A 26,604-nucleotide genomic window follows, 5' to 3' on the forward strand; every position below is an offset into this window, starting at 1 on the left:
GGTCCACGTGATCGGTGCAAATCGAATTTGATCGGTAGTACAGTGACTGAGTTGACACAGGCAGGTGATGATAAGACGTGTGCAGTAATTAGAGAGGTGTCAGGCGGCGCCAACTGTCACAATGAAGAGACGTCTTGGAGAGAAGGAGGAAGCGTATCGGAGAAGCTTTGCCACCTCGCACTCTAAAAAGGTGCGCCTGCACGTGAAGAGTCACACAAGTCTGAACAGACGCAGAGATCTCAAACTGGCAAGAATCTCAACAGTCGGGGTTGCAGTATAAAAAGGGTTTTTCGGATCTCACTTTCCATCAACTAACTTCAGAACCTTTGTGTTATCCTCATCTAATTCTCTCCAAGTTCAAATCACCCGAAATCATAATCAGAAAGAAATGCAGGGCAATCAACTCGAGACTCCCAATACTTCCTCATTTTCTTCAGGAGCCGGTATCGACAGTGATAATCAGAGATCCTTGTCACCACCCAGCCCACCAACCACCAGAACCCCATTATTGCCTCATAGATTCATCGGCCCACTCCAATATATGGACCCGGCTGACATAAGGCGTATGGACTCCGCACTCAGAAAATTTCCCACCTGCCCTGACCCCGTGGAGGTTTACACCGCCCTCAAGGCTTGCCTAGGAATTTCTCTGTCTAAGGACCCCGCTTCGCCACCACCCGCAGAGGAGGATGATTCCATCAAAAGAACGCGTCGCCGAATGATGGACCAACTGCTTCTTGAAGCTGATGGTTCAAGGCAGCAAGTGGATGAGAAGAGACAAGCGCACCAAGGGACCAAGGCAGCCGTAGAAGCTAGCAAGACTGTGGAGGGCAGCCAGGTGAGAGCAGAGGAAGGGAGCGAGAGGAAGGAGGAAGAAAGTATCCTTCCTCCTCCCAAGAAGAGCCACCATACCAACCAAGGTATGGGGCTTACTAACGCTGCCAGCATGCTTCTCCCAGCGAAGGAGAAAAAGAATAAAAATACCAAGGAGAAGGAGCTCCGATGAGCACAAACGCCATGAAGGCAATAAGGAAGGCCTATGAAATGGAGGCTATTAGGAAGACGTGCAACATCCCCTGATTCAACCATCTAGAAGGAAGTAGTATCACCCTTAACTCTGTTTCTTTGTGTAAACTGTGTTTTGACTCCATTCTCACACTTAGTCCTGTGTATGGACTAAGTGTGAGAAGTTTATGGAAATTGTTGTCTGTTTTGCCTATGTGTTATATTTTTCTATATTTGTTAGCATGCGTTGATCGCTGGCACTTCTCACACTTAGCCAAGTGTCTGGTCTATGTGTGAGAAGTTTCCCTTGTTTGTTGTTGTGTCGTTGCATGTGCCTAACCCTTTTTTCCACTGCATCTAGTCCCTCGAGGAGGAGTTCATATGCAGTGGGGAGGGGGACGAGTTAGTTACAGTAGAATCATACATGCTAAAAATTTTAACAAAAATAACAAATTCTAGTTAGTAATAAAATAGGCAATATGCATGACATTGGATAATTGGAAGGCTTGATTACTTTTTGGAAGAGTTAGAAAAAGGATTCAGTATGCTCACGTGTAAAAACTTGATTGCAAGAACTTGATCAATTTGAACGACGCAAGTATGATGGAAACGCTCAATTTCTAAACCAACTGCGAAGCCTCTCTATATGTGAGTTATAAGCCAAAAGTAGAACACTTTCTACTATTTTTACAAAAGGAAATTTTACGAGAGGCTGACTTTTAATATTGAGATGACAATTGCACAAGTAGTAAGGACTAAAGGCACTAGGACTTAGCCTTTTGAGCCATTTTCTTCCTTCTTTCCACAAACTCGCCTCACTAATCAAGGCACCCCTTAGTTAACCACGTTGGGCTCATACACTCTTACCCATTCCTTGAAGCCTTAAAACCAAATTCAAAGTTTCATATCACATGAGGAAAGAGGGTCAAAGAAATGAATTTTGTCAAGGGATACAAAAGGGGATAGCGATAGAATGGTCGAAAAGAAGGGTAGCCGGGTTGATCAAGTTAGACAATCGGGTTGATCATATAAAAAGAAATGAAGAAAAATTTTGAGAAAAAGTGGGCAGGAAATAATTGTAACCTGACCCAGAAAATCAAAAGTCAGGAAATAAGCCGGAAGTTATAAGGCTAAAGGTCGAAATTTGACCAAGAAGGAGCATCAAGCAGAGGAAGAAATAAATATCCCAAATCTGATCCAGCGAGTTTAGTCAAATCTTTGGCTTTTTGACTCATGTGATTTTTCTTTTACAAATTTTATTTTAAACTTAGAACCCCTAGGACCCTACCCTAATACGATACTACCCTTGAGCCCCGTTACAACCCAAAACAAAGACCTTAAGGAACTATCTTGTGCAGTCCGATTCAAAGTATTAAATTTATGGCAATACCGAGTGAACAAGTCCTAACATCTCTGGTGAGAAATGAGTGACTGAGTGAATCCAACAGTGGTTTTTAAATTGAGCAATCTTGACAAGCTAACACCTTGATCAAGCAAAAGTGAAAGAGAATGAACACAAGCTACTGGAAAATGGATTGACCTCGACCTCGGGTATGATTGTTGGAAAATTATTCGGTCTAATGCATACATGTGAATACGTGTTTTTATCTTGAAGTCTTGATTTCATTTTTCTTTTACCTATGAAATAAGTAAATCATGCCTGAAATTTGCCGTATCTTTTTTCTTTTCTTTTTTCTTTATAATTGAGGTCAAGTATGTTTTAAGTGTGAGCAGTTTGATAAGGCTCATTTCATGCATCGGTTTAAGGGTAAAATGTACGCTGCTTGATCGGTTTATCGCGCAAAACAAGTATTAAATGTGCAGGAATGCCACTTGACCAATGCAACAAGGCCAAACTGATCAAGCAAGTACAAAAGGCGATAAAAGGCCATGAATCGGGGGAGTTGATCAAGGGGAGTGATCAAGCAGTTAGGCGGGGACCACTGGCTTCTAGAAGAAGAACACGTGAGGAAATGAGCTGGATGTGGCGCATCATTCTGTTATGAAGGACAACGTTCTAGAAGGGGACACGTGCTAGCTTATGAGACGCAAGGACGGAGTTGAGTCATGAATCTGTTACTCAAAAGCGTCGTCATTCTAGAAGAAAGGCACGTAGCAATCAATGAGTCGCTCATTCTCAGCATGAGCGAATATTCCCTGTCAGGATCGTTATCCAGCTGGAGGCCGAATCGAGCTTATAAATAGAGGGTGTGCCATCACAAGAAGGAGACACTTTACTTTCCGTCTAGTTTAGCTTAGATAAAGTAATGCGTAGTTAGAAGGGGGAATTAAAGAAGCGCTGCAGAATACTTGTTTTCTGACGGCGTATTTCTAAATTACCCGCCGAGATTCTTCTCGGTTTTACTTGCTTTCTTATTTTCCGAAGTATTAGCTTAGTTTAATTTCACGTTGTATTGCTCTCAGTTTAGTTTAATCAAAGTTATTTCGTTTTCATCCTCGCATTTACTTTTCCGCTGTTACCTGCAATTTACTTGACCCAGTAGTTAAATTTTCGTTGATCAAACTAGCTAGTTTAATTCTGCCTAGAGTAAAAACAGTAGTTAAAAACTCCCAAGTTAAAGCGTGGCAGCAGCCAACCCCCCTGTTCACTATTCACACACTCAACACACCAACTTCTCTGTGGGATCGACCCCGAACTTGCCATTTTACTGTTAAAGTTGTGCAAAATTGGGAGTTTACAAATTACTTTGGTAAGGAAGAAAGAGCGAGAGCAAGACTGCATTGATTAAGTGGCAACGACATTTGCTAACTGATCCGACCAGGTTCGGTTATCATTCCATATAACTTGATCCGTATTCTAATCGTGTTTTCGTCTCTTTCCAAGTCTTTCCAGATATGTCAGTTACTGTTTATGTGGACCCACCCGCCCAAAACTGGACAAGAAACAAAACCACCCACTTTCTAAAATGATTAAATAACACTAGTGTCAAATTTTAAAAACTACGACGCTATATAAGATTTATTTAACATATAATTTGGAATTTAAATATTTTTTTCAATTTGTTTACCTTTTATTTCATGGGACTTGAGTTTTCAATTCATTTACCTATTGTCCGTCCCAAGTTTCAGTATGTTTTTCAATTGTCTCATTCATGCACAAAATATAATATAGTTTTAATGAAATTTAAAATGACACATTTCATTAAAACAACTTTTCTTTTATATTTTCTAACTTTTTTTCTTATTTTATATTCATGCCACTTTTAGCATTACTAAAAAAAATCAATCTATGCTTGAATAAGACGCTTGAAAAAAATTATAACTTCATGATTTAATACTTTGTCGCAATTTCAAAGGTCATGAAACTAACCAGAATTTGACCAAACATTAATGATTTAGAGCATCCGCAGTGGCGGACGTCCCGGCGGACGTCAGACCGGCGTGCCGGACGTCCGCCATTGTGTGCATGTGACGCGGATACGGACATCCGCTGCGGACACCGCAGTTTCGCGGCCTTCCGCTGACGTCCGTGCGGACGTCTGCCATTGCGTTGACACTCACGTACGTCAGCGCGGACATCCCGATTATTGCATTAATTGTTTTTTAATTCTATAAATGTGTCGCGTTGTACTTCATTTCATTCGCACCACTTGTATTAACGAGTATCTCTTTCTAAAATACTTTTCTTTCGAAGAACAATGGAGCATCACGATAGCGATTCCCCCGCTACGAGCGAGTCACAGTCGCCGTATTTTCTCGTCGGCGGGAGTACGCCGGTGTCCGCTGCGATGCCCCAAATGCCGGGGATGATGCCCCAACCTCAAATGGCGGCGGGGATGATGCCCGGGTACTACAACATGTACCCGCATTGGTATAGTATGATGCCCCAAATGTGCCAGATGCCCGGGGCGAGTGCCGGAATGCCCCAAATGCCATGGATGATGCCTGGAATGCCGGGAATGATGCCTGGAATGTCGGGGATGATGCCCTAGATGCCCGGTATGATGATGTCGGGATGATACAGGGGTCGCCGGCGGCTGCGGGGGAGTAGGCACGGGGTCCCCCAATCACCGGTGGACAACGTCTACCGGAGCTATATGGATTTACTGTCGACGGACAACCCTCCGAGTACTCCTCTCGAGACTCAGTTCACTAGCATCGACACGTTCTCGATGGAGGAGTTGGGGCTATCTCCGATCCGGGATTCTTCCACAAACGCACCAATGGCGATAGGGAGGAGAGGAAGGACAGGGAGAGTGAGGGGCAGGGGACGGGGCAATACCTCGCCCGTCCCGATGTACGGTGGTGAGGCGGGGGAGGGGTCTAGCGGGAACAAGAGGACCGTCTGGAGCTTGGAGGAGTGCGTTGCGCTATCGAAGGTGTAGATCAATGTAGTGGAGGATCTCTACGTCGAGGCGAACCAGCACATCGACAGGATGTGGTGGCGCATTAGCCAAAGCTACCTCCAGTTCAAACCGCCAGGGGGAAGCCTCACAACGGAGAGCGATGCAGGAAACAGTGGGAGCGGCTGAGGAGGCAGCTCAGCCAATTTCGGTATTCACACAAACAACCTCCGCTCGGCAACCAGCGGCATGTCTTCTGAGGATGTGAAGCTTCTAGCGCACCAGCAGTTCCCCGACAGTGAAAAGGGGTTCGGGGAATTCAAATATTGGGAGGTCTATCTTGTGGTGCAGTCTTCGCCCAAGTTCACTGCGGGCATTGAATCTGGCTGGCCGAAGCGGACGAAGATCAGCGACTCCGGGGAGTACAGTAGCAGTGTTGGTTCCCCCGAACTCCCCCTCGCCGAGGCAGAATTCCCGACACCCATATCGTCGAACCGCCGCCGTCGCCCGGTTGGGTAAAAGGCGGCAGCGGACTGCGAGGGGAAGCGCCAGCGGATCCGCCGAGGCCCAATCGGCAGCGCCCACCCAAAACAATCCTGAGAACCCTTCCTTCGCCCGCATCGCAGGACATGAAACCTTGTTACGTGCGATGGTTGAATGGCGCCAATCGACCGACCCCCATTACAAGCGGTCGCTTAAACCCCTCATCAACAGTATGCGGCGCGATTTGGGGTTCAGAGACATGTCGGGGAGTGACAACGAGGGGGGTGGCGGCGACGATGAGGGTACTGGCGGCGGGGAATCCGAGGAGTGAGCCGACGTTTTTTTTTATCTATGTAATTTTTTTTAATTACTATGTATGTTTTTTTCTAATTATGTATCTTTTTTTAATAAAGTGGTTGTAAAATCTTCGTATTTGTGCCGAATATTTAATTCCGTAAATTGTTTAAATCTGTTTAATTTGTGAATTTGTGAATTTTTATTAATGTGAGAAGTCCGTCGGGATGTCCTTGGGGATGTCCGCCACTGTGCAGTGGGAAGTCCGTATGACGTGGTATCCGCAGTGGGAAGTCCGTATGACGTGTCAGGAGATGTTTTTGGGATGCTCGCCGGGACATCCGCACCACTGCGGATACCCTTAAATGACTATAATCCCTACAATATATATTAATAATTCAAATTATTCACAAAAACAAACCTTGTAGAAATTTTCAAATTATATTATAACCCAAACAAATGGAAGAAAAAACACATTTGGTGCAAGTCGAATCCTCTGTTGAATAATAGTACATCTGTATTTCTCCAAACTAGTCAGCACCATTGCTTTGCTATTGGAAACTTTAACAACAGAAGCTTCTTCTCACTAACACAGAGTTAAGCTTAAGCAGACGCACAAATGGCTCCTGCAAACAACACCATCAAACCATCAACTCTTTCTTCACTTTACAAACCAAATTAATATCATTGAATCTTCCCACTTTTTCATATATCTTAGATGGAACATCACTATAATTTTCCAACGTCTCGATTCTCAATAATATTATTAAAATTACTTCTTTTTTTGGATGAAGAATTTTTTTTACAGATTGTACGATGGTGAAGTCGAAACTAGAACCTTAACTACTAGGTCAGCGTACGTACATATTATTATATAATTACTACATCCGTCCCTTAAAAATAGAAACCTTTGAAACAACACGGGTTTTAATGCACAATTAGTAAAATAATAAAGGTGAATTGGTAAAGTAAGAGATAATAAGAGAAAAATTTGTGAAGATGTAGAGGTGGTGTTAGTAGGGGTGAGAAAAAAATAAAAAATTGAGTATCCGAACCGATCCAAACCGAAATTTTGAAATTCGGTTCGGTTTTTAAAATACAAAAATTTCGGTTTTTTGATTCAGTAGAAAAAAAAAACCAAAAAACCTAATTATATTTTAAATATAATATTATATATATATATATATATATTGAATATATTATATGATATATATTCTTTTAACATATTTTATATTTTAAATAAATATTTATATTCTATTAGTATATATAAATAAAATATTATATATATGTACATATATTAATATAGGGGAGTGATTTTAAAACTTGTGGTCTACAATTTCCTAGGGGTAATTTTCATTTTTATTAATTAAATCGAAAAATATAAGAAAACCTACCAAATTAAGGTTTTGGTTGAAAATGTCAATATAGTATTTCGAAAACATCAACACAATGCTCTGAGAATGTCAACACAATGCTTTGAGAATGTTAACACATTGTTTATATTGACTTTCTACATGATTTTATATATCATGCTGACATTTGTTGTAAGAAAAAATTGATCAAAATTTGACATCGGAACATATGCAAGTGAGATCTCGTTAGAATATTTATGAAATTATCTTTAATTTGATATATGTTGTGCGAAAAAATAATTTAAATCGAGAAAGTTATATGCGTTTTAAAGTTATGGAATATTTTTCAAATGTTAGTTACAACTAACTTGTTGTAAATTGACCTTAATACCCTTATTGACGTTTTTTTGTTATTAACATTTCGGGGCTAATGATCTAGGCCCTTAATTTGAATATCTAATAGCTATTATTTAGTTGTTATTTTTAAGATACGGACAAAAAAAAAGTTTGTATTTTTAAAAATAGTTGTGAGATGCTACACCATAGCCAATATGGGAGTTACAACTAGCATAATCATGCAAAAAGGAGGGGTGTTAATGGGGAACTAAAAAGAGGCTGTTTTGTTATTCGAAACTCAGTTGGCTAGAGAGTATCTAGATTAATTTTGTCAAGGCTTGACTAATCCTGTGTACCATTGCCCCCAACTGAACAACATACATATAGTGAGATTAATTAGTCGCATCAACTTATTTCAAATTGATAGTATTAGAAAGGAATAGTGGCGACCTGATGCCCAAGATGAGCAGCAAAACTTCCCCCTTCATCAACATGTTTAACATCAAGCCCAATAAGCCATCGTGAGCATAGGCACGGAGGATTAATCTGCAAAACCACATAATAATAATAATAATAATAATAATAATAATAATAATAATAATAATAATAATAATAATAATAATAATAATAATAATAATAATAATAATAATAATAATAATAATAATAATAATAATAATAATAATAATAATAATAATAGTATATAGTATAGTAATTTCAGTAAGTCATGGCAAATGGCTTCATAGGAGAATGCCCAAAAACAAGTACCTGTTGATTGAAACAAACTGAGCTAGTGGTTGTGAAATACTAGCAAACACTTCACCTGAAGCATGTTCTAGGGAGACTAGATTGTAGACCAGCGAAATTTGGAAAGAAGTAAGACGGGGTAAAGAAAGTTGATAAGAGAATCTAAACTTACGATTTCCCATCCCCAAATTTCGGGTTCATACCATTTTTGTTTCCTGCAATTGCAAATGAAAGAAGCAACAATATATATATCAAACATATTTCCAACATTCAATCCCAAGGTGTCCAATGCACTCACGGCTGAGAGTAAACTTCTCCAGACTTCATACATCCAATGTAAACGCGAGGCTTATCCAAATGTCTTGCAAGCACGGATCCAAGAGCATCTGTAGAAAAAAGTGCTAATTTTCAAGTTCTTGAAGGTTTACAAAACATGAAGCAAGCTTAGAAAGATGGAGACAACAAAACATAAAACTTAATGTATAATCTAGAGCTATCAGGAATTTTTTTAGTCAACAAAGTGGATCTGCTCTGATTAGTCTCCACGAACCAAAAGTAATGCGTTTTTATTGGAACATTTTCAGGGAGATCTCTGGTAGAGGAAACTGCAGATGTTACCAAGAGAAACTTCATAGTAACGAAATACTCGTGATAAACTCTGATTCAACTGTAAATCCGATATTATAAATTTTTTAGAAATAGTCAATAACAGGGTCGGAGTTATACCTCCTTAGCCGCCCTTAGGTAGTGTATTAGAGGAAGAACAAGCATTTAGTAGATGAAGGAACACATACCAATATTAACATACACATCGTCATTAATCTTAGTGATGGGGTACGAACTAAACAAGCCCAACAGCAGTGACGGCCCATCAGCCCAAAGCCCAAGGAGGAGTATGAGTTCGGCATTACCAAAGAGTTCGGAGGAGTTCGGCATTACCAAAGAGTTCGGCCTCAGCCTACAGCTCGGTAAAAGCCAACCAATCAAGCTCTGCTCTCAGGTCGGCATCAAGCTCTACTCTCAGATCGGCAACCAAAGCAGTTCGGTCTCAGTATTCGACCGAACAAGGAGTTAGTGGACCCATGCAGGATTTCCACAACTTCCAACACACCCACTACCACGTGGCGTCAACTCAGGCCACGATCTTAGGCCATGACCTACACGACCTCCACGACCTAGAGTGATGATGTAAGCCACGATCTTAGTTCAATGTATAAATAGAACTTAGATCTGGTAGAAAAGGGTTAGAATCTCTCTAGAGAAATAATCATATAGCAAGTCTGTGTTGTAAGCTGTAATTCGCAGATCAAGCAATACAAACCTGCCCCCATTTCTCCCCGTGGACGTAGATTTACCTCAGTAAATCGAACCACGTAAAATTCTCTGTGTCGTAATTTATTTTTACGAGCATTTATCATCATCAAAAATTCGCGGAATCATCACTGGCGCCGTCTGTGGGAACCAGAGAACAAAATTTGTGATAAAGCGAATTTTTGATCCATTTTTTCCACCCAAAAAATGCATACCAGATCGCAGAGTACCCGTATTCCTGCCCGTGAGAACCAGGAGGAAGCCAATCCATCCCATAGGTCGGGAAAACAGCCTAGGGATAAATCCACCACCAGTTCTCATGGTGGAGGAACAAGCCGCTCCAAAAGCCGTCACACCGAGTCTTCCCAGCAGCCCGATTTGAACGAGGCTGTCAAGCTGTTTTTGGCGGAAAAGCAGGAGGAATTCTTAACCTTCCTGCAAAAAAGCCAAAAGCAGCCGGGGACAAAAACGGCGGATTCTCCCTCTCCCTCCATACGAGACAGTCACTACCGCAGTAGTGTCATGTCTTCCAGAAGAAAGAATCCTCGGTACCGGAATCACAGGAGAACTCCATCTCCTCCATACCGAAGAAATGTCGGGTTCGCCATGTACGGAGTATTGAGGACTCCGTTCTCGGACGATATTACCCGAACTCCCCTTCCACAGAACTACCGAACTCCGTCGATAACCTATGACGGACTCGTGGATCCTCATGACTTCCTGGGACGCTATCAGTATAATATGGCGAACCAAGGTCTCAATGAGGTCCATATGTGCAAGCTGTTCCCCGAGCTGCTCATCGGGAACGCCAGAAGGTGGTTCGACAGCCTTCCTCAAGGCAGCATTAGATCCTACCGAGATCTGATGGATGCTTTCCACAGGAGGTTCTTTCAGAAAGCGGAAGCCCGAAATACTTCGGCTCAGCTGCTTTCTATACGTCAAGGTCGCGACGAAAAGATCAGCGACTTCCTGACGAGATTCCATAAGGAATGCCTACAGGTAGATAATCTCAATGATCTACTTGTCATTTCGGCATTCCAAAATGGAATCCTGCCCGGAGCTCTCTACAGAAAGCTCGTGGAGTGCGGTCCGCAAACAGCTCAAGAGATGTGGGACCTTGCGGACAAGTTTTCTCGTGCCGATGAGGCAGACCGTCGAAAACGGTCTTTAGACAGCTCATCCAGAGAAGACAAAAAGAAGCCCGGTCATAGCGATCAGAGGCATCCTCGCCGAACACCTTCTCCACTAAAGGAGAGATAGCGGTCATCCGAGGTGATCGAAAAAGAGCAAGTGTGTTCGCAGATTGCGCTTAAAAGTGCCGAGCAATCAGTTCGGCACCATCAAGCATAGCAATCACAGCAGCCGGAATCAGAGGCCGGCGAAATGGCCGAAGTCACACCGGAGCCGAACTCGATGGAGTACGGCACTGAAGCCGTGATTCGGTTGAGATCGGCATATCCAGTCCCCGAACTCAATTTCTCCTCAGAAATGAATGGTGATGGACTGAGAGCCGAACTAGATCTTGCCGAAGAAAGAAGAGAATTGGCCTGCCTAAAAGCAGCCAAGTACAAGGAGCAAGTAGCCCGGTATTACAACCAAAGGGTGAAGAAGCTGCAATTTCAAGTGGGAGATCTCGTCTTGAGAAACAACGAAGTAAGCCGAGCAGAAAAGCTGGGCGAACTCGAGCCCACATAGGAAGGTCCATATCGGGTGTCAGAAGTCCTCGGCAAAGGGTCTTAAAAATTGACTCACGCGTCAGGAGCACAAGTACCCCGAACATGGTACGTTTCCAACCTCAAGAAGTTCCATTTGTAAGAGACAGTCCGGTCAGTCAGTCTTATGTGTTTTCTTTGTTTTTTACTTGTTCTTGTCTCTACGTGCGTTGTGTCTGTCTATGTGAGTGTCGTCTCTTACAAATAAAACTGAGGTATCTCGTTCTTCAAAGGCTGATCCCCTTTTTAGAACATACAAGCCAACGATTGTGCGTCAAAGCTTCTAAAGAGGATACAAGACCACAATTCAGCTTAAACAAGCAGTTCGTCTGAAACGAGCTGCAACAAGCCCACGATTGTGCGTCAAAGCTTCTAAAGAGGATACAAGACCACAATTCAGCTTAAACAAGCAGTTCGTCTGAAACGAGCTGCAACAAGCCCACGATTGTGTGTCAAAGCTTCTAAAGAGGATACAAGACCACAATTCTGCTTAAGAATCAAGCACTTCGTCTGAAACGAACTGCAACAAAAGTCCGATTCTCGCGATAAAACTTGCCTGAATTAGGACAAGGGAAAGTCCAATCCACGCGATAAAACTCGCCGAATTAGGACGACCAAGTTCGGTCAAAGCAGTTTACCTCATAAGACCGAGGACGACCATGTCTAGTCAAAGAGGTTTACTGCATAAGACCACTTCGGTTAACTGGGAAAGTCCGATCCACGCGATAAAACTCGCCGAATTAGGACAAGGGAAAGTTCGATCCCGGCGACGAAAATCGCCAAATTAGAACACAAAGACGAGTCCGGTCAAAGATGTTTATTTCATCAGACCAAAGACGAGTCCGGTCAAAGATGTTTATTTCATCAGACCAAAGACGAGTCCGGTCAAAGATGTTTATTTCATCAGACCAAAGACGAGTCCGGTCAAAGATGTTTATTTCATCAGACCAAAGACGAGTCCGGTCAAAGATGTTTATTTCATCAGACCAAAGACGAGTCCGGTCAAAGATGTTTATTTCATCAGACCAAAGACGAGTCCGGTCAAAGATGTTTATTTCATCAGACCAAAGACGAGTCCGGTCAAAGATGTTTATTTCATCAGACCAAAGACGAGTCCGGTCAAAGATGTTTATTTCATCAGACCAAAGACGAGTCCGGTCAAAGATGTTTATTTCATCAGACCAAAGACGAGTCCGGTCAAAGATGTTTATTTCATCAGACCAAAGACGAGTCCGGTCAAAGATGTTTATCAGACCAAAGACGAGTCCGGTCAAAGATGTTTATTTCATCAGACCAAAGACGAGTCCGGTCAAAGATGTTTATTTCATCAGACCAAAGACAAGTCCGGTCAAAGAAGTTTACTTCATAAGACCGAGGACAAGTACGATGAAATTTTTTCGCTAAGCTGTAAATATACAGTGTTAGAAGCGAAAACAAAAACAAAATTTCATTTTCAAATCTTGTTCGGCACACAACTCCGCTACCCTACAAGATGGCGTTACGCTATTACAAAGGACTATTCTACTGTCCAGGGTTGCTAAAGTTGAGCCATCTATTCACAAAATCCTCGTGAAGCTGAGTTCGGGCGTTCCAGGCAGCTGCAGAATAAGCAGGTCGACGAGATGCTCTAATCGACCTGCCACCTCTTCTCTGAGCCCGGGAAGCCCTAGCACCTCGGCGGCGAAGAGTCTCTTCACGAAGCATTTGTTGATCTTGCTCACTCATAATCACAGCTCCTCTACGAACTTCAGCCTGTTCTCGTCTTGACGTTTCCGGCTGTTCCAGAGTTCGTTGCTGACTTGGAGTACGGTTTTGAGCAAGTGAATCAAAGGTTTGATCTGGAGTGCGGGCATCTGTTGGCACGATATGCCGAAGGAATCTTTCTATGGAGGGGCGCCGAGAAAGAACAATGTTGTACCGAGAAGCCCAGCGCCGCAATGATGTCACGACTTGTTGGCAAGCCGAGCTCTCCAGCGCATTGTTCCTCCGGAGTACATTATATTCCTCCCACAGTTCGTCAACTCGACTCTGAACATCTGATATGGTCATTCCCCCGCGCACACGGATGTAATCCTCGTACGCAGTCCTCTCAGCAATGGTCGTATTCAGCTCGGCCTCCAGATCATTCTTATCGGACTCTAAGTCCTTATTATCGGCCTCCAGCTTCACTAAACGAGCCAGAAGCTCGTCATTCTTCGTCTGATCGGCTATAGCTCTTTTCTCAGCTTCGTCTAAAGCCGAAGAGTACAGCCGTTTCCAGTGAAGTATCTCCAGCTCCTTGAGAGTTAAGAATACAAAGCAGCTACGTCAGTTCGGCATTTCAGCTTACCGAGCAGGTAGTAAACCACAACAGGAGTAAGAGAGTACGAAAGGCTATACGAAGACACAAGAGCAGAAAGAAGAATTTTTTCATTCATAAGAAAAAAATTTTTCTATACAAGGAGGGCTTCAAGGCCATTTTACATAAAGGAAGAAACTAAACTAAGAGAAGGGAGACGAAATCATACTTCGCTAGCTTCGTCTCCACCTTCTCGGTGAGGTTCAGCTTCCTTCTCATCTGCTTCAGCTTCAGCCTCTGCCTCCTTGCTCTCCTCAGCCTGCTCGGCGCCACCGTAGCCGATCTGCTGCGTCTCCTGATCGGCTTCCTTCTCCGGATGCCCGGCTCGCTCGACTTCGGCCTCCCGCTCCAGCGGCTCGGCCTCACCCTCTCCGTTGTAAGTCGAAGCGGGTGAAACGGGTCCCACGGAGGCAAAGATAGCCTCCAGGTTCTCGTCCCGATCAGCTCGACAACTCCGGACTCGGTCTGCAGAAAGCAGGACCGAGGATGAAGCGAGCTCCTCAAGGAGCGGCAGATTCTGAAGCCGAGCTGCTATCTCTCGGCTGTACAGAGGCAGCACGACATCGGCCCCCTGCTCGCCCTTATCGGCAATTAGCCTTACCAGGCTACCGACAAAGGCCGAGAACTGGCTGCTCAAAAAGAGTTTCTCCGTGTAAACACGGAGAGCCTCCCCTTGGGCAACCACGGCAGCAGCATCGCTCCGCTTCGCCTGCTCTCGCTGGATGACGAGCTGGTTTTTGGCAAACTGAGCTTCATCCTGGGCCGAAATCCTAGCAGCTCTGGCCTTCTCAAATTTAGCCTCAGCCTGTTCGGCCCGATGACAAGCAGCCGCCAACTTCCTCTGCATCTCGGCATAGTCATTGGACGCTTTGGAGAGTTCGACGGCGACGAGCTTGGAGAGCATATCGTTCCTCTGAAAATGGATAAGGAAAAAAGTCAACAGAGGGCACCAAAAATACAGGACAGAAGCCAGGCCAAAGAATCAAGAAGACAATTCACCTCGGCGAAGTCCGTGGGCCATAAAAATGGCTCACAGATATGCTCCGAAGGAGGCGCCAAGACCACGTCTTTCTCTGGCGCTCTCGGGGGCTTCTGGGTCCTCCCCTTCCTACTTGCCGAAGTCGACTCCGGCTTCTTTGGACCCGAAGAGGTCTTTTGCCTCTTCGGATTCTTCTCGGCATCAGGCGCCGAGCTGGTAGCCTTCTCTTTCTCCGGCTCCTCAAGCTCGGAGGACTTTCGGATAGCCTTATTCAGCATGAACACTGCCAAAAAGCAAGAAAACAAGGTTAGTTTTCTTCGTTAAAGCAGTAGAGCATAAAGATAAAGAGAAATCCTCACCCTCGGCCTCTTCGTCCGAAGACGAGATATTGAACACGAGGTCGCCCTTGACGAGCTCAGTTTCCGAATACTGTTTCCTAATCATAGGAATCTTATTGAGCTCGCCCTCGAGCTCGGCCAACGGTTCTAACCGAGGATGGGGAATCACGGACTTCGGCCTTCTCCAAGGAAAGCCCGGAGCCGAAGTCCTATTATAAAAAAAGAAACGGTTTTGCCATTTCGGCCACTTGGTTTTGCAGAAGGCCCTAAAAGGCTGTAAGGGGATCAAGTAAAACCAAGATCCCTTCCTTTTAAACTGGAAAAAATTAAGGATTGCCCTCAGAGACAGATCCTTATCTAGCCTACGCAGTTCGGCAGCAAAAGCCGATAAGTGCCTCCAAGAGTTCGGAGTCACCTGACCTAAAGGGAGTTGAAAAAAATCAAGAAGCTCTACAAAAGGTGGGGGAAGAGGAAAACGAAGCCCGCATTCTAAGCAGGCTTCGTAAACGGTGGCATAACCCTCCGGCGGGTCGTTAGCCCTATGATCATCGTCGGGAACCACCGCCTTCCCCCCAGGTAAAAAATATTTCTCGTGAAGGGATATCACAGTATCCTTACTCAAGATACTGTGAAAATACTCTACGGTCTTCTCCCCGGATTCTTTCCGGCTAGAAGACCCCTTATCCCCTTTCCTACCGCTACCCGACACCGAAGAAGAAGAAGAAGACATTTTTCTTACTTTTTGAAAGTGAAGAAAGTCTGAAGAAGCTCTTGAAAGCGGAAGAAAATTTCTCGAGAAAGAGAGAGTATAGAAGACGCAACAGCAAAGATGTTCAAATGAGGAAGAAAGAGCATATTTATCAGATTCGGCGAAGATTTCAAAATCGTCGCACCGTTTCGAATCCCACCTTTTCAGGATTCAACGGCCGGATTTTACTGTCGCATTTAATGCAGTCACATGCAAGGCACGTCCCCTGACGTCAGCCTCCCCCGTACCTTTATCCAGAATGCCGAAGTGACTCGCTTCGCCGAAGTGATTCACTTCGTCTTTCGGGGGGGGTAGTGATGGGGTACGAACTAAACAAGCCCAACAGCAGTGACGGCCCATCAGCCCAAAGCCCAAGGAGGAGTATGAGTTCGGCATTACCAAAGAGTTCGGAGGAGTTCGGCATTACCAAAGAGTTCGGCCTCAGCCTACAGCTCGGTAAAAGCCAACCAATCAAGCTCTGCTCTCAGGTCGGCATCAAGCTCTACTCTCAGATCGGCAACCAAAGCAGTTCGGTCTCAGTATTCGACCGAACAAGGAGTTAGTGGACCCATGCAGGATTTCCACAACTTCCAACACACCCACTACCACGTGGCGTCAACTCAGGCCACGATCTTAGGCCATGACCTACACGACCTCCACGACCTAGAGTGATGATGTAAGCCACGATCTTAGTTCAATGTATAAATAGAACTTAGATCTGGTAGAAAAGGGTTAGAATCTCTCTAGAGAAATAATCATATAGCAAGTCTGTGTTGTAAGCTGTAATTCGCAGATCAAGCAATACAAACCTGCCCCCATTTCTCCCCGTGGACGTAGATTTACCTCAGTAAATCGAACCACGTAAAATTCTCTGTGTCGTAATTTATTTTTACGAGCATTTATCATCATCAAAAATTCGCGGAATCATCACTTAGCATCCCAGTGCTCCACAGCATGAATCAGGAACAGTCTCGCTCTTCAGTTGTCTCGACATGATTTTCCTGACAAGGTTATAAAATTCAACCATTTTGCATAATATTTTTAAGAATGCGAAGAGCTACTGTCTAATTGACGTTTTAGGGGCAAGAGAGAACATGAGTAGGATATCAAGACGCGGCACCATTGTCCATGTATGATGGAAGGTATGTTCCCATGTATGGATACAATAAAGAAAAAGACACTTTACAAAAGTCGATCTTCTTTTTTTGTTATTGCCAAGGTTTAAAAAACACCCCCAAAAAGCAGTCTTGCAGTTGAATTAAAGTGATCTACAACAATAGTTAAATTAAAGTGACTGGGATTCTACAAGGGAAAGCTAGTTGAAGGCTAAAAGCCTAAAATATATCAGAATGTTATGGTTTAGGCCATTCATACCGTCCCTTGGAACACTATTGGCGGGCCTTACTGTACTTTTTTACTCCATCTCTTAACTAAGGGACGGAATCTGCAACCCTCCGTCCCTTAAATTACTATTCATTCAATTTTATTTTTTTATTTTTTTTCCACCAAATTCAATTAATAAAAAACACACTTCATTAAAAATAAAATAACATTACAACATAAAATAAAAATACAACTTAAAATTCAAAAAATAAAAAAAGACATAATTAAAATCCTAAAAAAATAAAAATGACATAATTTAAAATAAAATTTTATAGAAAATAAAAAAAAACTATTTCGCCGGCGAATCATCCCCCAAAGGCGGTGGAGGTGCCCTGAGGCCACTTGGAGGCGGGATACCAATTTGTGCCGCCATAAACAGGACTCCGTTAAGCCAGGCTTCGTATTGGGTGGGCGTAAAGCGGGAAGTGTCCGCTATTGTGGCGGTCATGTACATGGACATAAGGGAGTTCGAGGGTCCCCCGAGCCCGCCTGGCTTGATTCGGCTCAGCCCCTCCTCCCTCTAGCCGCCTTCGCCGCATTTCTCCCTTGCGGCCGACGGCGCCCACGGGAGGACCCTCGGCATCGTCTGCCGGGGTCTCCTCCTGCGAGGCTAACTCTTGTGGCCCGATGCCCGAACCGCCCTCACCAGACGAGTATTGGTCACTCGTCGTGTGCTTCGTGCGCTTTGAGGTCGAGCCCGAGTTGGACCGCACAACGCCGGCCCACCTTTCCTCGTCTCTGACGACCTCCCAAACATCGGCATATTTGAATTGTTTATCGATGTCTTCGTAGTACACCCGCAAAGCCGACCTCAGAATGTCGACTCCTGTGGCTCCGCTTTGGTACTAAGCCGCTTCATTCTTGTAGATGCCGCAGAATCGTTTGACCTCTCTGTCGACTCGGTCAAAGTGAGAGCAGAGCATCTTATATGTGCAGCGGCGGGTCTTATTCGGCTTAATCTCGTGGTAGGCCTCGGTGACCTTTTCCCTGAAGTACTTCAATGGTTGTTGATTCCCGACGATGGGTTCGTACGAGACGCTGATCCAGGCGTTGTACACCGCCAGCGTTTCTTTGGGGCCGTACGGATGCCGGCCTAGATCCTCCTCCTCCTCCTCCGCCTCCGCCCTGAAGCCTCCCCCGCCTCGGCCTTCTTCCGGAGTGGGTTGAACCGGATAATCCTCCCGAATCTGGGATAATCCCTGCGAATACCGCGGGACGGAGTGACGGGCGTATGCATCAACATCAAAATTGGGTGGTTGGTACCCCCGACGTGCCCGAACCCTGGGCCCGGCGTCGAGCCCGGCGTGGACGAACCGGAACCACCCAATGTGTTGTATATGCTCCCCCAGTCGCCGAACACGTTGAGATCTCACGCCCCGGAGCCGCCACCGCCACCGCCACCACTGCCATCAAAAAAATTAATTATTGCATCAGCGTGACGACGCCCACTCGCGGGCCGGCGAGTGGGCGTCATGCATGGCCAGGGAGCGCGCCATGTCGCCGCGGCGCGTGGCGATCTGTCCCGCTTTACGTCCCAAAGGAAAGGGTTTCGTGACGAGATGGTGACGGGCTGGGGACGAGACGGGGCGCCGCAACATGTCGTGCTGCCGTCCCGTCCCTGCAAGACGGGTTTCGGGCCACCCGCGTGACGCGTTGCGGGTGGCCTTAGTATCTTGAGTCTTGACCTTCATGCCTTCTGGCAATGGACAAAGGGACTGACTTATTTGTGTTGGCTACAAAACCATTTCAAAAACCAGACATACGAGAATCATGAAGTCATTAGAGTATCCACTATGGGACCGCCCCGCCTATAGCCCCGGCGGGAGCGGTCCCGGGGCGGTTTATAGTGTAGGAGTTGTCCGCCCCCGGGGCGAATGCGGAAATGGGGACGGTAGGACGACGGATAGGCGACGGGGGGGCGAGGACGCGCCGGCGGTCGAATTTTGGTTTTTTTTTATTACCTATATAAATACCACTTTCCACCACCTATTTTTTCCCTATTTTCACACAATCCCTCCATTCACTATCTACACTTTCAGTCTAAAAATATTTTAAAATGAAAATTGATTATAAAATTTTGGAGCTATTGGAAGTGTCCACCATAGTGGCGGAAACAAAATTTTGGAGCTATGGACAAAAAAACTGAGACTATGGACAAAAACTGGGGCGGAGCTATTGGGGTTTTCGCCTTATAGTGGACACCCTTAGCCTCCCTATTTTCACTGTCGATCTCCCTGTCTGAACTGTCACCTTGATTTACACTGCATTGATGTGTAAAAATAGTCAAAACCTGTTCTTCTATCAGTCTAGTATCAGCAGCACATAGACCTTCTCCCTATCACAAATCGGATGGCAATGCCTTTTTCCGCTTCCAGTTTCTTGAGAGCAGTGCCTACATTGAATAAATTCAGGATACACAATATTCAAGAAGCAGCCATTTTAGAGCATCCATATCCTTACTCTTGCCAGCGGGCACGGATGTGGCCGCGGTCCCACTTTTTCTGCCTACTCTTAGACAAGAGCACAACACCCACATCCGTGCTCTTCCGCAAGAACGAGAACAAGGATCCCACCATTCTATTATTCAATTTAAATAAAACATTTTCACAAAATTAAAATTCATTAAAAATACCCGAAATAAAATTACAAATTACAATAAAACTAAAAATTACATAATTAAATTCCTAAAAATAAAAATTACATAATTAAAATCCTAAAAAATAAAAATTACATAATTAAAATCCTAAAAAATGAAATTACATTATTAAACTACTAAAAAATAAAAATTACACAATTTAAGCGTAAAAATTACATCCGGGGAAGACTAGTCATCATCCGGTAATACCCTCAACGTTCTTTGTAGACCTCGTATCATCGTCACATGCGATCGAAGTTGCTCGGGGGTCATATTTGACCTATCGGCCAAATTGAGTTGGGCCAAAACCCCCCACAACGAGTTGGTGGGGGGTTGAGGTGGCACATGGGAGCGGGAGCGGGTTCGGGATCGTGGGCGGTTGGCCGCCGCCTTCTTCCTTCCTTGCGGTCGGCGTTGAGAACCGCTCGGGCCGGCGTCAGGGCTACTCAAGTTAGCTCCGGCAAGTTGGCTAGCCACGTCTTCGGAGCCAGTGTCGGATAGGGATACCAATCTTGACCGTTTGGAGGAGCCGCTAGAGGAGGATGTTACGCCTCCCCTATACTTCGGATGCGACCGCGTCTCCTACCAAATGTTGAGGTACTTGAACGGCTTGTAGTTCATGGATTGGTAGGTCGACAAGGCGGAACTGATGATGTCGACCTCGCTACGGCCGCTCCCCGCCGACCGCTCTTCCTGGAGGTAATACCCTAGAACTTTTGGATTTTTTCGTTGGCTCTGTATATGGCGTTGCGCACCATACTCTCGTTGCGCTCGATTGTCCTAGCCGACCGGTTTTCATTGTACCGGCGACAGATGCGCCACCAATAATGATCGCCGGATTGGTTCGTGTCAACCTCCAGATCTTCGGAGATTGACAAGAATGCTTTGAACAATTGCTCCATCTCCGCCGGAGTGTACGGTGTGCGGACACCGCGAATAGGAGGAGTCGGAGTTTGGGAGGGGCCGCTCGACCTCGCTTTAGGCTCGGGTGTCCACCCGTATTGCCCTTCGGGGGCATCTTGGTCGTTGATCGAGTAAGGCCGGTAGCCACCCAGAACTTCCGAACCTTGGGTTTGAGGAGGGGCTGAATATTCTGTTTCTGGACTAGGAAACGGTTGTGAACCGAACCACTCGGGGTTCCAACCGTGGGAGCCGGGGGGTGATCGTCGTGGCCGGACATTGTTATGTTGTAGGAGTGGAAGAAAGATTGAGAATTGAGAATAGAAATGAGAGAATATAGATGAGAATTGTGTAGTGTGGTGTGAATTTTTAGGTGTGAAAGTGGGGGTATTTATAGATGAAAACATGTATTTTTTGGGGAAAAAAATGAAAAATAAATTAAAAGTGAGTAGAAAACGGATATAATTTTTTGGGAAGTGGGAAAATATTTTTTTTATTTTAATCGGATTTTTTAATTAAAATCCGATTTTTTTAAAAAAATAAATCAAATTGCCAACGGCATAGCCGTTGACCAATCACCGCCTGCCACGTATGCTGCTCGCTGGTACGGACGTGCTCGATGCATCGAACAGCGCCGTGCCAGCGGCAAGAGCGCAGCGGCCGACAGCGGTGCCGCGCCGCTGGCACGGACAGACTAGTTGTAGCTCACCGATGTGGATGCTCTTACTAAAAGAGTGGAAATTTACACTTGAAATTGGAGTTTTGTTAGATCCTAATGATTCTTAGTAATGACAAATTTTATCAATCATGTCTTTATGTACTTTAAAGAGAAATACTCCATTCGTCCCAAGGTAGATGTCACACTTGGGAGATGACACGGGATTGTAGGAGATGTTATTTTGTGGGTTAAGTGGTGGGAGAAAATATAATTTTATAATTGATGTGAGAGGGAACTTTTTCCAAAAAAAGAAATGTGACATCTTTTATGGGACAAACTAAAAAGAAAAGTGTAACATCTACCTTGGGACGGAGGGAGTATATTTTATAGGCACAGACGTGTTTCAATAGCTCGCATCTACTTGTGTTGACAGAGAAAACTACATGTAAGAAGGGCGTATCGGTAGGCATCGAGGCCTTACGAATGGCATCCCTGGTGTTCTTGCGTCGAAACATTGTCATTATTCCTACAACAGCCAAAAGTTTTTTCTTTGCGGTTACACTATTTTCTACAGGGACGAAGGGACAATAGGGCCTGGGGGGCCAGGGGCCCCTCAATAATTATGAAAAATCACAGGGGTATTTTAGTAATTTCATAATTATTAATTTAAATTAATAAAAAAATATATATTTTAATTAATTCCTAGTCCATATGGACAATTGAAGAGGCCCAGCAACAAAAAAAATCAGGCCCTAACACTATTCTGCAGGCCGAAAAAATCAGGCCCAACCACTATTCCGCAGCTATCTATTTACCTACGTGAGTAATGGCGCTAACGGGAGTTTCAGACTCACCACAACACCAAGAGGCTGTATTTCGCAGGTAAATTCCGAGCTTGAATGTTTTCCTTTCTAGCATGATAATTAATTTTGGAATACTTATTTTAGGAATTCTCCTTTACATTGCATATTCTGTCGACAAATTCAGCTCTGACGAGTCTGCAGCTATATTGCAATGAAGAGATTTATGGACTGATGATGAAGTGTGGATAATTTCTTATTTGCGGTTACCTTCAATAATCCACGTGTTTATAGTGATCGAGTCTCAATAATTTTATTAATTCCGAAATTTATCGTCAAAAGCTTTGGTTAGTTCATACATTTGCAAATTGATTTCCCTAATTTTAAGTTTACTCCATAAATTAATATAGATGTATTTGCTTATCGTCAAAAGCTTTTGAATGCAGGTATTTGTTGAAAATTGAAAATGGATCGATATTTTAAGAAACTTTCTCCTAGTTTTGTTGCTTCATCTTCGTCTGTTAATGGACCTACACTTCTTCAACCTCAAGAGTCATTGAATGAAGATAAACTTGAAGCTGATCCAGAAAATATTCCAAGTGATCTAGGGAAACGACCTGATATAATGAGATATCCGTCAAACTCAATAGAACGGGTGCGTAGAGCTTACTTACTTAAAGGTCCATGTCAACCGCGCGAACATGATTTTCCTCCAAGAACTGATGGAAAGCGACAATGTAAATTTGTCGCGCATTGGTTTGATGAATTCAAAGATTGGTTGGAGTATAGTATTACAAAGGATGCAGCATATTGTTTATATTGTTATCTCTTCTCTGGACTCCGTAGAAATGGACAGGACGCTTTTGTATCTGGAGGATTTACAGCCTGGCGCAAGAAAGAAAGGTTGAGAGATCATGTCGGGGATCATACAAGTGATCATAATAAGTGTAGATTAGCATGTCGAGATTTGATGAATCAAGCCCAACACATCGAAGTGTGTATATCTAAACAATCAACAAAATCTAAGCTTGAGTACCGTCGCAGATTAGGTGCAACTGTTTTGTGTCTTCGCTATCTTATCAAGCAAGGATTACCCTTTCAAGGAAATGATGAGTACGATGAATCCTTGATCAAGGTAACTTTCTTGAGTTTTTGAAAGTTGTTGCTTCTTGCGGTGAAGAGATAGATAATGTTGTACTGAAAAATGCTCCTGCAAACCTCAAACTGACATCATCGGATATTCAGAAAGACATCATTAATGCAGCTTCTGTTGAGACAACAAAACTTATTGTAGATGATATAGGAGACAATTCTTTCTCCATATTAGTCGATGAGTGCCGAGATTCAAAGAACAAATGGGTGTTGCGGTACGATATGTGGATAAGAATAGATGTCTCAATGAACGTCTTCTTGGTATTGTGCATGTCAGTGATACGGTTGCAACCACACTTGAGAAGGCACTTGATTCTTTGTTATCGACTCATGATTTAAGTGTATCAAGTTTGAGAGGTCAAGGATATGATGGTGCAAGCAACATGAGAGGAGAATTCAATGGGTTGAAAAGTTTGATTCTTAAGAGAAATCCTAGTGCTTATTATGTGCATTGTTTTGCACATCAGCTTCAACTCACAATTGTTGCTGTTGCTAAAAAACATACAAGTATTGGGTCTTTTTTTAATTCTGTCACCTGTTTGTGTAATATTGTTGGAAGTTCATGTAAGCGCAGAGATGTGCTATGAGAGAGTCAAAGAGCGAAGGTTGTTGAAGGGATTGCAAGTGATGAAATTAATACCGGAAGAGGATTAAATCAAGAGAAGTCATTGACACGACCCGGGGATACTCGTTGGAGTTCGCAACGGTACTCTCATCAACTTGATGCATTTATTTTCTTCTATTAATGATGTTCTTGAGTATGTTGGGGAGAATGGTTATGAGGATGCACATAGGGCTGAAGCTTTGGATGTGCAAGAAATTCTAAATCATTTTGAGTTTATCTTTGTGTTACATCTTATGAGGAAACTCTTGGAAATTACACATGATCTCTCTCAAGTTCTACAAAAGAAGGATCAAGACATTGTTAATGCTATGAATCTTGTCAAAGTAGCAAAAACACGTTTACAAGTAATGAGGAAAAAAGGTTGGGAGGTTTTGCTTACTGAAGTTACAAAGTTTTGTAGAACAAATGAGATTGATGTGCTTGATATGGAAGATGAGTGTGTAGTTAGAGGAAGAGGAAGGGGTAAAATTGAGAAAATAAAAAATCTCCACCATTATCGAGTTGAGTTGTTTTGTTCAGTCATTGATATGCAAGCTCAAGAATTGAACCACCGTTTTAATGAAGTCAACACAGATTTACTTCTGTGTATGACATGTTTTGATCCTAGAGACTCATTTTCTGCATTTGATTCAGAGAAGCTTCGTCTTGCCAAGTATTATCCATCTGAATTTTCTGAAGTTACTTTGTATGAGCTCGAAAGTCAGCTTGATAACTTTATTTTTGATGTGCGCACAGATGAAAGGTTTTCAAAAGTATCGGGAATTTCAGGTCTTGCTCAGAATAAGGTTTCTACAAGGAAACATGAGAATTTTCCGTTGGTTTATTTGTTAATTAAGCTGTCATTGCTCTTACCCGTTGCCACTGCTTCAGTAGAAAGAGTTTTTTCAGCAATGAAGCTCGTTAAGACTTCTCTACGGAATCGTATGGGAGACCAGCTATTGAATGATTGCTTAGTTCCTTATATTGAGAAGGATGTGTTTGTTAATGAAGCTATTATGCAGCGGTTTCAGAAGATGAAAAGTAGAAGAGGAGTGTTATAATATCATTGTATGGAACTATGTTTTTACAACATTATATTTATATTATGTAATATTATTTATGTTTCAATTTATTATTTGAATTTTTTATTTGGACCCCCCAACCGTAAAATTCTGGCTTCGTCACTGATTTTCTACAAGATGCTTAGGCACAAAACCTTCATGCCTAGCTTTCTCGAGATCCACATTAAGATCAGCTAATCTCTTCTAATACAAAAACTACCTGCAAGTAATGATCTTCATCGTATCATCTACACAGACTGACGACTTCCCCTGACATAGAACACACAAGATGCCATCACTCGTTGAAAAACAAGGCTAACGAAAACCGTTGCAGAATAAAGAAGAAATTTTAGGTTCCCAAATCAGTCATGAGCTCCATGTGTTGAACTTCCGCCGTGGATTGTTTCTCTGGTGCAACATTGCAAAAACATATACTATGGAAATGGATCAACAAACATCAATCGCGACCGCATACATTCACATAACTGATGGACGATAACTATCTATCATCATCACCCACAACTACTCAACTATCCAACCTATATAGCTCAATATTAAGCAAAAAATGATGCAAGATGCTAGACTTGTAGGGGCTCATATCTTATTACAAGAGTGCCACAAACGAGATGCCCATTACAATTGAAGCTACATCAATCCCACAATACATTAATCACAAATTCACAATCACTAAATCAAAGTCTGACAAGTGAAATATTTGGTTACCCTAAAAGGATAATAATCTTCACACACCCACATTTCCTTTTTCTTTTTCCACCTAAACCAGAAAAGAAAAAAAAAAAAAAAAAGTAGGCAAATTTTGAGATATATATATTTATAAAGAATGTGAAGTTTCACCTGTCCAGTTCTCTTATCCAACTCGTTTACTAAATAAACTCTGCTCACCGTATCCTGCCACAATCTGAAGAAATCCATCCATCAAAATTAATGAGAAGTGGAGAAAGAGAGGAGAGGAGAAAAAGAAAATTGAAGAATAGGAATACCGGCTGGCGACATAAAACCAAGCCATGGTAGCAAACATGGAGAGCATCAAGAACGACATCCGGTTCCCGAAATTCGATCCTCGGTTACCCATTTCACTAAATACACCTTCGTTTTCTGGGGAAATCAAAAAATCAATTCTTGTTTTTGTGGGACATCTTTTTTCGCTTTGCCTTTATGTATGTTTGGTGGATTTGTAGTGGTAATTAAGCGAACTATCAACTAATCTAGAGCGACACAGACAAGAGCATATAAGGACAATGTTGATTTGTTTAATCAGAAAATAAAATCTGTTCCTTAGAGCATCCACACCGGTGCGGATGTCCCGACAGACATTCCAAAAACACCTCCTACCACGTCATAAGGACATCCCACTGCACAGTAGCGGACATCCCCAAGGACATCCCGACGGATTTCCCACAATAATAAAAATTCACAAATTCACCAAATTAAACAATTTATGGAATT

At 43.3% G+C, this 26,604-nt stretch overlaps 1 pseudogene; it reads right to left on the minus strand.

Moving 5' to 3' along the window:
- Positions 1-8,812: 8,812 nt before the first annotated feature.
- LOC121757652 lies at positions 8,813-26,365 on the minus strand (annotated as a pseudogene).
- Positions 26,366-26,604: the final 239 nt, after the last annotated feature.

This window comes from Salvia splendens, chromosome 12 (genome assembly GCF_004379255.2).
Source record: "Salvia splendens isolate huo1 chromosome 12, SspV2, whole genome shotgun sequence".
NCBI lineage: Eukaryota > Viridiplantae > Streptophyta > Magnoliopsida > Lamiales > Lamiaceae > Salvia > Salvia splendens.